At 34.1% G+C, this 12,800-nt stretch overlaps 1 long non-coding RNA gene across 1 annotated transcript in view; it reads right to left on the reverse strand.

The window, feature by feature from the left end:
- Nucleotides 1-242: 242 nt before the first annotated feature.
- Nucleotides 243-12,800, reverse strand: part of LOC141583487 (uncharacterized) — a 470,132-nt gene continuing 457,574 nt past the window's right edge. Inside the window, exon 4 of the long non-coding RNA XR_012516115.1 lies at nt 243-722. This is a non-coding gene — a long non-coding RNA (uncharacterized LOC141583487). The remainder of the gene's footprint in view (nt 723-12,800) is intronic.

Here is a 12,800-nt window from a genome sequence, read left to right on the forward strand (position 1 = left end):
TAAATTAGATTCACTATATCTAAATGGTTTAATTTACATGAAGTAATTTAAAAATGTAATGTTGAGTAGATAAAAGCATGTCATAGGATAATATGCAGAATATAATACTATTGGATATATGTTGAAAACAGTATTTTGGTACTTTTCCATGGATATATGTATACACAATAACAATTTTAAAATCTGGACAAATGAGGTACTAAAATTAATAGTGATTTTCTTTTGAGGGGAGCAGTGTAGAAAATCTGCTTGTGTAGAAGAACATAGGAAACTTGAACTTTATGTATACTATTTTGTTTGTTTGGGAGAAATAAACCAACTATAGCTAGTATAGCAGGCTAACCCCAAATATGATTAGTAGAGACAATTTTTAGTCATTTGTCATGGTGCTTTACATAGTCCTGGTTGACAGTTTACAGGGATCACAATGGAACCTATTATTAGAACAAGGTTTTCAACATGACAGGCCATAAAATGTTGGATTTCATCTGATCATTGGATGTTTACCATTTCATATTAAAACAAATCTGAAAATGTCCAAGTTGATTGCTATGTTGAAGGTCTTACCTCTTCTAGCAGTGGCCCTGGCCCATCGCAGCCATCTTTGTACAGGAAACTAGTATTCCAAACAGGAGAAGGATTGCAAGAGTATGGCCTATGACCCTTCTCCTGAGTCTTTTTGGGATTTTGTTGTCAGGTCCCTTCAAATACTTTCTCAATATCTGAAAAAATTAGAAAAAAAAAAATAATTATCTTACAAAATATTGGTGACTCAAATGTTAGGACTATTATTCTATTCTTGGATTTTTATAACAAGCAGAGTACTTTGGCAACAGTATTAACTAATTCCTTGAGTGCCTTGCGTAGTAAAAATTTAATAGAATTAAATATATTTAAACCACAGACTCATTAAGAAGTCGGGAAATATAAGTATTTTGCTCTCATTTTTGCAAATATAAGTGAATACATTATTGAATATTCTGCTTCTCCAAATAATGTGAATTGTGATTGTCATATTTGTATCATTAATTTTTATTATGTTATTATCTTCTTCTAGATATCAGTGCCAATATTGATCCCATAAAACATGTGTACAGATGGCATGGATACTAATCCTCATGGTTGGCTTTGAGAACCAGTTGAGCAGATTGTTGAGGATTATGGTTTAGGGAAAGAGCTGGATTGCATATACATTTTATAATGCTGATGTGTGTAGGTATTTTATATTATAAATCTAGATGAGTGAAAGACAGTGCTATGTTATTTTTTAGAGTATACAAAATTCTTTGAGAATAATCTTTTCTTTTATCCTGAGATTCAGCATAGAAGAACCATTAAGACTGAGCAAAGATTGTTTTTAAGGAAATAATTTTTAGTCTTTTCAACATGAAGCAATAAATGATTAACGGCATGACATCTGACAAAAGGGACATAATTATTTTACCTGACTTATTTCAGAATGCTTATTAACCATCGATAGCAATTGCCATAGAACACTATTAATATTGTACTCAAAATCTCTTAATACTTACTGGTGAACAAACTACTATAGTTATTTTTTTAATTTTTAATGAAAACTGATATAAATTAAAAATGAGGCTACTTTCTTTAAAAAGTTGAAGAATTTAAGCCAAATACATTTTGGAGACTCTACAAAAATGATGATTTTAGTTTTATAGTAGTCATTTGTTTTAGCATTTGTTGGAAGGTAGAGTCAGTACCTATTGATTTTACATCTAATTGATAAAATAAATTAAACTAGCATAAATAAGCATAGTAGTTACATTCCTAACCTCTAAAAGAAGGATCTGCATTAACTTATTCTAAAAATAGGTTCCAAATATAAAGATACATTTCTGAGCCATAGCTCAAGGTAATACAACCTTTCTATCAGTTACACAGATAATTAGCCTAAAAATTTAAACTTTCTGTATGAGGAGGATATAACTGGTACAAAGATGAAACTTGCTATCAATTAACATATTGTTTTTAGCTATGAGTGGCTGTGCTTTGTAAATGAGATATATTTTATTCTCTACCCATCTACATTTGATTACAGTTGACCCTTAAATAACACAGAATTTAGGGGCACCAACCCCCCAGCAGTTAAAAATCCACATGTAAATTTTGACTCACCCAAAACTTAACTATGTATTCATAGCCTACTACTGACCAGATGTCTTACAGATAACTGTCAATTAACACATATTTTGTATATGTATTATATCCTGCATTCTTACAATAAAGCTAGAGGAAAGAAAGTGTTATTAAGAAAATAAAAGGAAGATAAAATACATTTACTGTACTGTATTTATCAATACTGTAAGTTTACACCATCTGGTTACCAGATGAATTGTCAGTCTGAAATGACGGGCAACCTCAGCAGAGATCTGAATCTATGGTACACATCAATCAATTCAACTTTTTCTTATAATGTCATGACTTCTTTCTGCTTCTTATAAGCACTTCCAGCATCACTAAGTGGTACTCTGTATGGGTCCCCTGGCATTATTTGAAGTTTACTGTATAGCACTAAATATGATTAGAAATATAGGAGAACCATAATACATCACTTTTTATTGTGATATGCAATTTATTGGAGAAATTAGCTGATCCCAGGATGATTAACGTCACAGTGTTTTAAACCGATTCTCAACACTTGATCTCACTGCAATAGCAACAGAGGTAGCTACAAGATTATTAGAGTAGTAAAGCATTTACTACAGTTTGTTTTATGTAGTCAATAGTTAATATCACATATCTGCCTTTGTTTAGATTTCTCTTAACTGCAAATGGCCCCATGTATGTTCTACAAATGTTTATATGCATAACTTGACAAAATTGAAACTTTTATAATAGATTTGTGTATATTTTACGGTAGTAAATGATCACATAGAATAGTGTCTACATTTATTTTATGCATTTATAACACATCTAACTTTTTCTTGATATTTTTACTTTCTAGGCAATCTACTTTGCATGTTCTTCAAATTGTCACAAATCAAAAAAAAAATCCAATATATCTATTGACAAAATTTGCGTATAAGTGGAGCTGTATAGCTCAAACCTGTGTTATTCATGGGTCAACTGAATACGAGTAAGATTATTGTTGATAAACAGAGTGGATAAACATCAAAATCCAAAACAAATTTCCAATTATCTACTGGACCCAAGCTTCTCAAGTCTCAGAATTATGTCAGTACTAATTCTTTTAAAATCTGATGTCATTACTCTTTCTAATGTCCAAACTTAGGATTTTACTCCCATATAAAAATTTGTCAGGAAGAAATTTCCACATATTTGATTTTACATAACAAAGAAATGAACATAAATGAAACACTTAAATAAGGCTTTACCCATGTTACTTTCTTTATACAGGTTTTTGCCATGTATAAAGACATTTAGATGCTAAAGCAATTCCAATTTTAAAACTCTTGGATGAACGACAACTGAAAGGAAAGGAGTCAAACAAATGTACTAAAAGGAAACTGCTATTGTCATCAATATATTTTTCTACTTTCTAAAGCACTTTTATGAAGGCAAAATAAAAATGAAAGTTTTAATAAAACAAGTTTAAGTGATATTTCCCAACATACAGTACTTTTACTAATTAGCCTGCATTTTAAACTTACAGGTTTAATCTCTAAGGCTCTTTATGTAAATAAATTACCTTCATGATTTCAAGGCACAGAAGGAAATTTTTGTTCATGATACTGGGGTCTGCTGTCACCCCTGCATGTCAAAGGAGTGGGATTATTAGACCAATTTTTGTTCTTTGTATTTCCCAGAAATACTCTATATGGTGTATAAACTTGTGCTACCTAGTTCTCGCTTCACTTAATGATATTAGTCAGAAATTTGCAAGATGATACAATGGAGTTCACTCAGTTTTTGAGTTTTATACATGATCTAATTGTAAGTAAACTTCAACTCTTTATTTAACAACTATTTCAGAAACTATACACTTACAAATAGATTATGAAAATAAATTAGAGGAGCCCAATAACAACTTTATATCCCTGCTTTTCTCTTTTCTAAATAATAAATTTATTTTAAAGGTAATGTGGCTTAATAGAAAATGCATATGCTTAGGAGTCAAAAAGACTAATTTTTAATCCTTGCTGTAGCCCTTGACATCTAAGTGACCTTGGGGAACTAACTTACTGTTTCTAAGCTTGCTTCATTTTTTAAGTTGAGATAAAGGTACCTTATACCAACCATACTTTCAGAACACAGTGGAATAAAAATATATATCAATGCCAACAAGATATCTCAAAACCACACAATAGCATGGAAATTAAACAACTTGCTCTTGAAAGACTTTTGAGTAAACAATGAAATCAAGGTAGAATTTAAAAATTATTTGAAATAAATGAAAACATAAACATAACATATCAAAATCTCTGGAATGCAGCAAAAGTAATATTAAGAGGAAAGTTTGTAGTGCTAAATGCCTACCTCAAAAAGTTAGAAAGATTCATTAATATTTATGCAAAAAAAATTAAAAATTAAACTCAAACTCATGACCTAACATCACACCTAGAAGAACTAGAAAAAGAAAAAAACTAATCCCCAGCTAGCAGAATACAAGAAATAGCTAATATCAATATAATAGAATAAAACTGAGATCCAAAAACCCATAAAAAGGACCAACAAAACCAAAAGTTGGTTAATTGAAAAGATAAACACAATTGATAGACTGCCAGCAAAATTAACAAAGTCCAAATGAACATAATCAGAAATGACAAAAGTGACATGATAACCAATCCCATAGAAATACAAAAGCTCTTCAGAGACTGTTGCAAACACCTCTAAGGATGCATACAAGAAGGTCTAAAAAAAAAAAAAAAAAAAAAAAAAAAAAGGATAAATTCTTAAAAACACACAATCAGGAGAGAGATCCAAGATGGCTGTTTAGCAGCAGCTCAGGATTGCAGCTCCCAGTGAAGGTGCTGGGAGTGAGTGGATGCCAGACTTTCAGATGAATTTTGGTTGCCCATGGACCAGGAGATTCTCAGGGGAGGAGCCCCACGGGTTGCCAGCGTGACTCTTTTGGGCAGTGTGGCTGTTTTGCTGGCGTCCTAGCATGGCAGTTCTCAGTGCAGAGTATGCGGGACTGTGTGCCCTTTTAGTTGGTGTTTGGAGCTCCAGGAAGGCAGAGTTGCCCGTTAAGCTGATTGAAGAAGGGACTGAAGCAGGAAGCCAGACCAGGATATTCCCAGGCAGAAAAGCACCACAAATCTCAGCGCCTCTGTTTCAGCTGGCGTAGTCACCACATGGGAAATTGTATAGATCCTGGTGCCTTTTCCGTGGGCAACTGGGCACCTGGGAGAGAATCAACTGTTCAATTAGGAAATGAAAAAAGGGGACTCTGAGGCGGGAGCCAGGTGATCGGGTTTGGCTGGTCCCACCCCCACAATAAAACAGCAACTGGAAACGCTGACGGCTGAGAGTTTCACAGCAAGCACAGCTGAACCCAGGAAGGTCTAGCTCTGTGGGGAGGGGCATCTGCCAAAGGAAAACAAAGAAACAGAAATAACATCACCACCAAGAAGCTGGACGTCCACTCAGAGACCCAATCTGAAAGTCAACAATTACAAAGATGACAGGTGGATAAATCCACAAAGATGGGAAGAAACCATTGCAAAAAGGCTGAAAACATCCAAATTCAGAATGCCTCTCCTCCTTCAGGGGATCAAAGGTCCTCATCAGCAAGGGAACAAGGCCTGATGGAGAATGAGTGTGATGAATTGTCAGAATCGGTCTTCAGAAAGTAGATAATAAGAAACTTCTATGAGCTAAAAAAACAAGCTCTAACCCACTGCAAAGAAACTAAGAACCTTGAAAAAAGGTTTGAGGAAATGCTAATGAGAATACACAATTTAGAGAGGAATATAAGTGAATTAATGGAGCTGGAAAACACAATACGAGAACTTCACAAAGTACACACAAGTTTTAACAGTCAAATTGACCAAGCAGAAGAAAGGATATCAGAGGTCGAAGACCAACTCAATGAAATAAAAAGAGAAGAAAATATTAGAGAAAAATGGATAAAAAGAAATGAGCAAAGTCTCCAAGAAATATGGGACTATGTGAAAAGACCTAATCTATGTTTGATAGGTGTACCTGAATGTGACAAGGACAATGAATCCAAGCTGTAAAATATTCTTCAGGATATTATTCAGGAAAACTTTCCCAACCTAGCAAGGCAGGACAATATTCAACTTCAGGTAATAGAGAGAGCATCACAAAGATATTCCTCAAGAAGAGCAACCCCAAGGCACATAATCCTCAGATTCATCAGGGTTGAAATGAAGGAGAAAATGCTAAAGGCAGCTAGAGAGAAAGGTCAGGTTACCCACAAAGGGAAGCCTATCAGACTCACAGCAGATCTCTCAGCAAAAACTCTACAAGTCAGAAGAGAGTGGGGGCCAATATTCAACATCCTTAAAGAAAAGAACTTTCAACCCAGAATTTCATATGCAGCCAAACTAAGCTTCATAAGTGAAGGAAAAATAAAATCTTTTGTGAACAAGCAAGTACTCAATATTTCATCACCACCAGGCCTGCTTTACAAGAGCTTCTGAAAGAAGCACTACACATAGAAAGGAACAACCAGTATCAGTCATTCCAAAAATATACCGAAAGGTAAAGAGCACCAACATCATGAAGAATCTACATCAACTAATGGACAAAACAGCTAGCTAGCATTAAATGGCAGTATTAAACTCACATATATTAATATTAATCCTAAATTTAAATCAACTAAATGCCCCAGTCAAAAGACACAGACAGGCAAATTGGATAAAAAGCCAAAACCCATCAGTATGCTGAATCCAGACCCATCTCACATGCAAGGATACACAAAGACTCAAAACAAAGGGATGGAGGAAGATTTAACAACCAAATGGAGAGCAAAATAAATAAATAAATAAATAGCAGTAGTTGCAATTCTCGCCTCTGATAAAATGGATTTTAAAGCAACAAAGATCAAAAGAGGCAAAGAAGGACATTACATAATGGTAAAAGGATCGATGCAACAAGAAGAGCTAACAATCCTAAATATATACGCTCCCAATACAGGAGCACCCAGATACATAAGGCAAGTTCTTAATGACTTATAAATATACTTAGACTCCCACACAATAATAGTGGTAGACTTTAACATCACATTGTCAATATTAGACAGATCAATGAGACAGAAAATTAGCAAGGATATCCAGGACTTGAACTAGGACCTGAAACAAGTAAACTTAATAAACATTTACAGAACTCTCCACCCCAAATCCACAAAACATACATTCTTCTCAGTACCACATCACACCTACTCTAAAAGTGACTACATAATTGGAAGTAAATCACTCCTCAGTAATTGCACAGCATTTCGCAGGTTTAAATGAAATATTGGTTGGCTGCTTGTTTGTTATTTTCCTCCCTCATTCCTTCCTGTCTCCATTGTTAAGCACAATTATTGACATAAAAAAAAGTTTTTAATACCCATTTTTAGACTGCATTCTAGCCTGGGCAATAAAGCAAGACTCCTGTTCTCTCTCTCTCTTTCTCTTCCTTTTTCTTTCTCTCTTTCATTCTTTTTTTTCTTTCGTTCTCCCTTTCTTTCTTTCTTTCTTTTTCTTTCTCCCTTTCTTTCTTTCTCTTTCCTTTCTTTCAAAAAACAAAACAAAACAAAACATGCAATCTCCAAGGCTTGAATCAGGAAGAAACCAAAACACTTAACAGACTAAGATTGAGCTCTGAAATTGAATTGATAATTAAGAAAACCTACCAACCACACAAAAAAAAAAAGAAAAGAAAAGAAAAGAAAAAGAAAAAACAAAAGCCAGACCAGAGGGATTCATGGCCAAATTCTACCAAACATACACAGAAGAGCTGGAATCAATTCTACTGAAACTATCACAAAATACTGAGAAGTACTCACACTACAATGCCAGCATCAGCCTGATACCAAAATCTGACAAAGACACAATAATTAAAGGAAACTACAGGCCAATATCCCTGAGAAAGTAGACATAAAATCCTCAACAAAATACTAGCAAACCAAATTCGATAACACATCAAAAAATTAATTCACCATGATCATGTAGACTTTATTAATGGGCTACAAGGTTGGTTCTACATATGAAAATCAGTAAATGTTATTCACCACATAAACAGAATCAAAACCAAAAACCATATAATTATCTGAATAGATGCAGAACAAGCTTTCAATGAAATCCCACATCCCTGTGTTAAGAAAAAAAGAAAACCCTCAAGAAACTAGGCACCAAAGGAATATACCTCCAAATAATAACCATCTATGACAAACCCATAGTCAATATCACACTGAACAGGAAAAAGCTGGAAGCATTCCCATTAAGAACCAGGAACAAGACAAGGATGTCCACTCTCACCACTCCTATTCAACATAGTACTGGAAGTCCTAGACCAAGCAATTCGACAAGAGAGAAAAAAAATTTTAATCCAAATAGGAAAAAAAGAAGTCCAACTATCTCACTTCATGGTCAATTTGATTCTGTATCTTGAAAACCCTAAAAACTCCACCAAAAGTCTCCTGGAACTGAAAAATTAATAAATGACCTCAGCAAAATTCTAGGATACAAAATCACTGTATAAAATTTGGTAGCATTTTTATATACCAATAACATTCAAGCTGAGAGTTAAACCAAGAATGAAATCCCATTTACAATAGCCAAACAAAAAACTAGAATACCTAGAAATATATCTAAACAAGAAGTTGAAAGAGCTTGACAAGGTGTACAAAATACTGCTAAAAGAAATGATAGATGACACAAACAAATAGAAAACATTCCATGCCATAGACTGAAAGAACCAGTTTTGTTTAAATTACCATACTGCCCAAAGATTTAATGCTATCTTTATTAAACTACCAATGTCATTTTTTATGTAATGAGAAAAACCTATTCTAAAACTCATATCAAACAAAAAATGAGCCTGAATAGCCAAAGCAGTCCTAAGGAAAAAGAGCAAATCTGGAGGCATTACATTACCAGACTTCAAACTATTCTATAAGGCTAAAGTAACCAAAGCAGTATGGTACTAGTATAAAAACAGACACATAGACCAATAGAATAGCATACGGAACACAGAAATAAAGCCACACACCTGTAGCTATCTACTCTTCCACATAGTTGACAAAAATAAGAAATGGGGAAAGGACTCCCTATTTGATAAATGGGCTGGGATAGCCAGATAGACATATGCAGAAGAATAAAATTGGACCCCTACTTCTCACCACATGCAAAATTAATTCACGATAGATTAGAGGTTTAAAGATAAGACCTCAAACTATAATTCTAGAAGAAAATCCAGGAAACACCATTCTGGACATGAGACTTGGCAAAGAATTTATAATTTAGTCCTCAAAAGAATTGCATCAAAAACAAAAATTGACAAGTAGAACCTAATTAAACTAAAAAGCTTCTGCACAGCAAAAGAAACTATCAACCCAGTAAAACGACAACCTACGGAATGTGAGAAAATATTCACAAACTACACATTAAACAAAGGTCAATTTCCAAAATCTATAAGGAACTTACAAGCAAAAACCAAATAATTCCATTAATAAATGGACAAAAGACAAAAAGAGACATTTCTCAAAAGAAGTGGCTAACATATGAAAAAAACCTCATTATTATGGATCATCAGAGAAATACAAATGAAAACCACAATGAGATACCATTTCACAGCAGTCAGAATGACTACCATTAAAAAGTTAAAAATAAATAAATAAATAACAGATGTTGCCGAGGCTGTGAGAAAAGGGAACACTTATACTGTTAGTAGAAATGTAAAATTAGTTCACCCACCGCAGAAAGCAGATTTGAGATTTCTCAAAGAACTTAAAGCAGAAATACCAATTGACCCAACAATCCCATTAGTGGGTATACATCCAAAAGAAAAGAAATTGTTCTACCAAAAAGACACCTGCATTTGTACATTTATCACAGTGCTGTTCACAATAGCAAAGACGTAGAATCAACCTAGGTGCCCATCAATAGTGGATAGGATAAAGAAAATGTGGTACATATACACCACTGAATACTATGCACCAATATAAAAAAAAAAAAAAAGTCATGTCTTTTGCAGCAACACGGATGTGGTTGAAGGCCACTATCCTAAGCAAATGAATGCAGGAACAGAAAACCAAATACTACATGTTCTCATTTATGAATAGGAGCTAAACATCAGGTACTCATGGATGTAACAATAGCAACAGTAGGCACTAGGAACTCCTCAAGAAGGCAATGAGGGAGGCAGGCAAGTGTTGAAAAGCTATTGGAAACTATTCTCAGTACCTGAATGATGGGATCATTTGTGCCCTAAACCTTAGCATCACACAAAATACGTAGGTAACAAACCTGTACATGTACCCTTTGAATATCTAAAATAAAATTTGAAAAATAAAAATAAAAAGGATTCTTACTTTATAGCAATGTTTCTTAAACTTGAGTTGTATCAAAGCCACTTGGAGATCTTATTAAAACAAAGAAATGTTGGTCCCCACGTTTGGAATATCTGATTCAGTAGGTTTCTAAAATTTGCATTTCTAACAAGTTCTCAGGTGCTGCTGATGCTGATGCTGGTTTAAAGACCACTAATGCCTTGCAAGATGATGGGATTTGAAGTAAAATTCAGAGACTATAAACACTCAACGAATGACTACTTTTGTCATGTTGATTTATGGATATGGAAATAACGTATGGTCATTTTGAAACTTTACCAAAACAGGAAAATATTAAAAACCCATTATCCCTCCATCAGACTTTATAATGATAACTTGGTCTCTTCACTGTTTTCTGGCTTAACTAGCATTTCTACCTGTTTGTATTAGTTCTATCTATCTATTCCTGACTGAGGGTTTATGCATTTGTACCTTTGACTATTACACATTCTTCAATACTGAGCACAGATTATCTTCTCTATGAATATTTCCTGGTATGTATTGAGATAATTCATATTTTTCTCCTCTGAACTCCTGAACAAATTGGAAATTACACAAAAGACCTCACAGATTAAAGTTCATTATTTGTATGATATATGTTTAAGAAAATCAAATCCACAGAGATTAATCAAGACCAAAAACGAATGTTCTCATAACCAGGAGGTCTTTGTTTCTGTAGATTGCCAGCAAACTCTTTGCCATTATCTATTTACATCTGTTCAGTTCAACTGCTGGACCATCTCTTTGTGAATATTTCCCATCTTGGCTGGGCATGGTGGCTCACGCCTGTAGTCCCAGCACTTTGGAAAGCCGAGGCAGGTGGATCGTGAGGTCAGCAGATCAAGACCATCCTGAACAACACAGGGAAACCCCATATCTACTAAAAATACAAAAATTAGCTGGCCATGGTGGCATGCACCTGTAGTCCCAGCTACTCAGGAGGCTGAGGCAGAAGAATCACTTGAACCTGGGTGGCAGAGGTTGTAGATTGCACCACTGTACTCCAGCCTGGTGACAGAGTGAGACTCCATCTCAAAGAAAAAAAAAGAAAAGAAAATTTCCCATCTGGTAAGAAGAGATGTTTCATTTAATTTTCTGAAAACTTCAGGTATACATAATGATAGGTTAAGTGCAACCAAAATTATAATTAACTTATAGATGTGCTCAAACTTCAAAGTCCGTTTTCAAAACCAAAAGTAAGGTACAGAATTCTGTTTACATCAAAGTGATTTAAGTTTCAGTGGCTTACTATGAACAAGCATATTTTATTAAAATTTTGTTTTTAAGCTAGAGCAAACCTTGAAATTACTGAAGCATTATTTCAAAAAGACATGGGCAGAAGTATTGATTTATTTTTAACCTGTAAGCATAAGTCTGTGTTTGTTTTTTCTTTTGCTGGTCATTACACTGATCCAGTTCATTTTAGCTCCTTCTGAAAAACTGTAAAGATACCATTTCTCAGGTATAGATAAATTATATTATTAGACAATTAGCACATGCTATCCACATGAAGACTCAGCAGTAAAAATGCAAACCCAGCCTTCCTGAATGCAGGAGAGCTAAGGAGGTCATTTGATACATTATTTTTTCATCGTTCATTTTTCTATGCTCTTATTCTAGTAAAATGAATATGATCATATTACTATAGTCAACTTTTATTCTGAATGACATTATTAGAACATGAGTTATGTTGCTTAAACATTATTATTCCAATTATGAAAATTAGTACTAGAGTCCAAGTGTTTTACTGTCAAAAATTTATATTCAGTAAACTACAGAAGTCTGAGTATTCTCAACCTAGTAAATCTATGTCCAGGAATTTATCCTGAGGATATAGTCATCAGTAGGTACATGGAAATGGAAACAAACCAAGGCTGTTAAATGTAGGTTTCTTATAATTAAGTAAACCATAAATGATATAATGACCAAGGAAGTAAATTAGTTAAGTAAATAATGATACATCCTAAAAGAAAATACTTTTTTATAAAAAAAATTGTTGTGACCAGGTATGGTGTTCACTCCTATAATTCTAGCACTTTGGGAGGTCGAGGTGGGTGGATCACTTGAGATCAGGAGTTTGAGACCAACCTAGGAAAAATGTTGAAAGCCTTGTCTCTACTAAAATTACAATTAGCCAGGCATGGTGGTGCATTCTTGTAATTCCAACTACTTGGAAGGCTGAGGCTGGAAGATTGCCTGAACCCAGGAGGTGGAGGTTACAGTGAGCCAAGATCATGCCACTGCACTCCAGCCTGGGTGACAGACTCTATCTAAAAAAAAAAAAAAAAAAAAAAAAAAAAAAAAATTGTTGAATAAATAG

Source organism: Saimiri boliviensis, chromosome 1 (assembly GCF_048565385.1).
Source record: "Saimiri boliviensis isolate mSaiBol1 chromosome 1, mSaiBol1.pri, whole genome shotgun sequence".
Taxonomy (NCBI): domain Eukaryota; kingdom Metazoa; phylum Chordata; class Mammalia; order Primates; family Cebidae; genus Saimiri; species Saimiri boliviensis.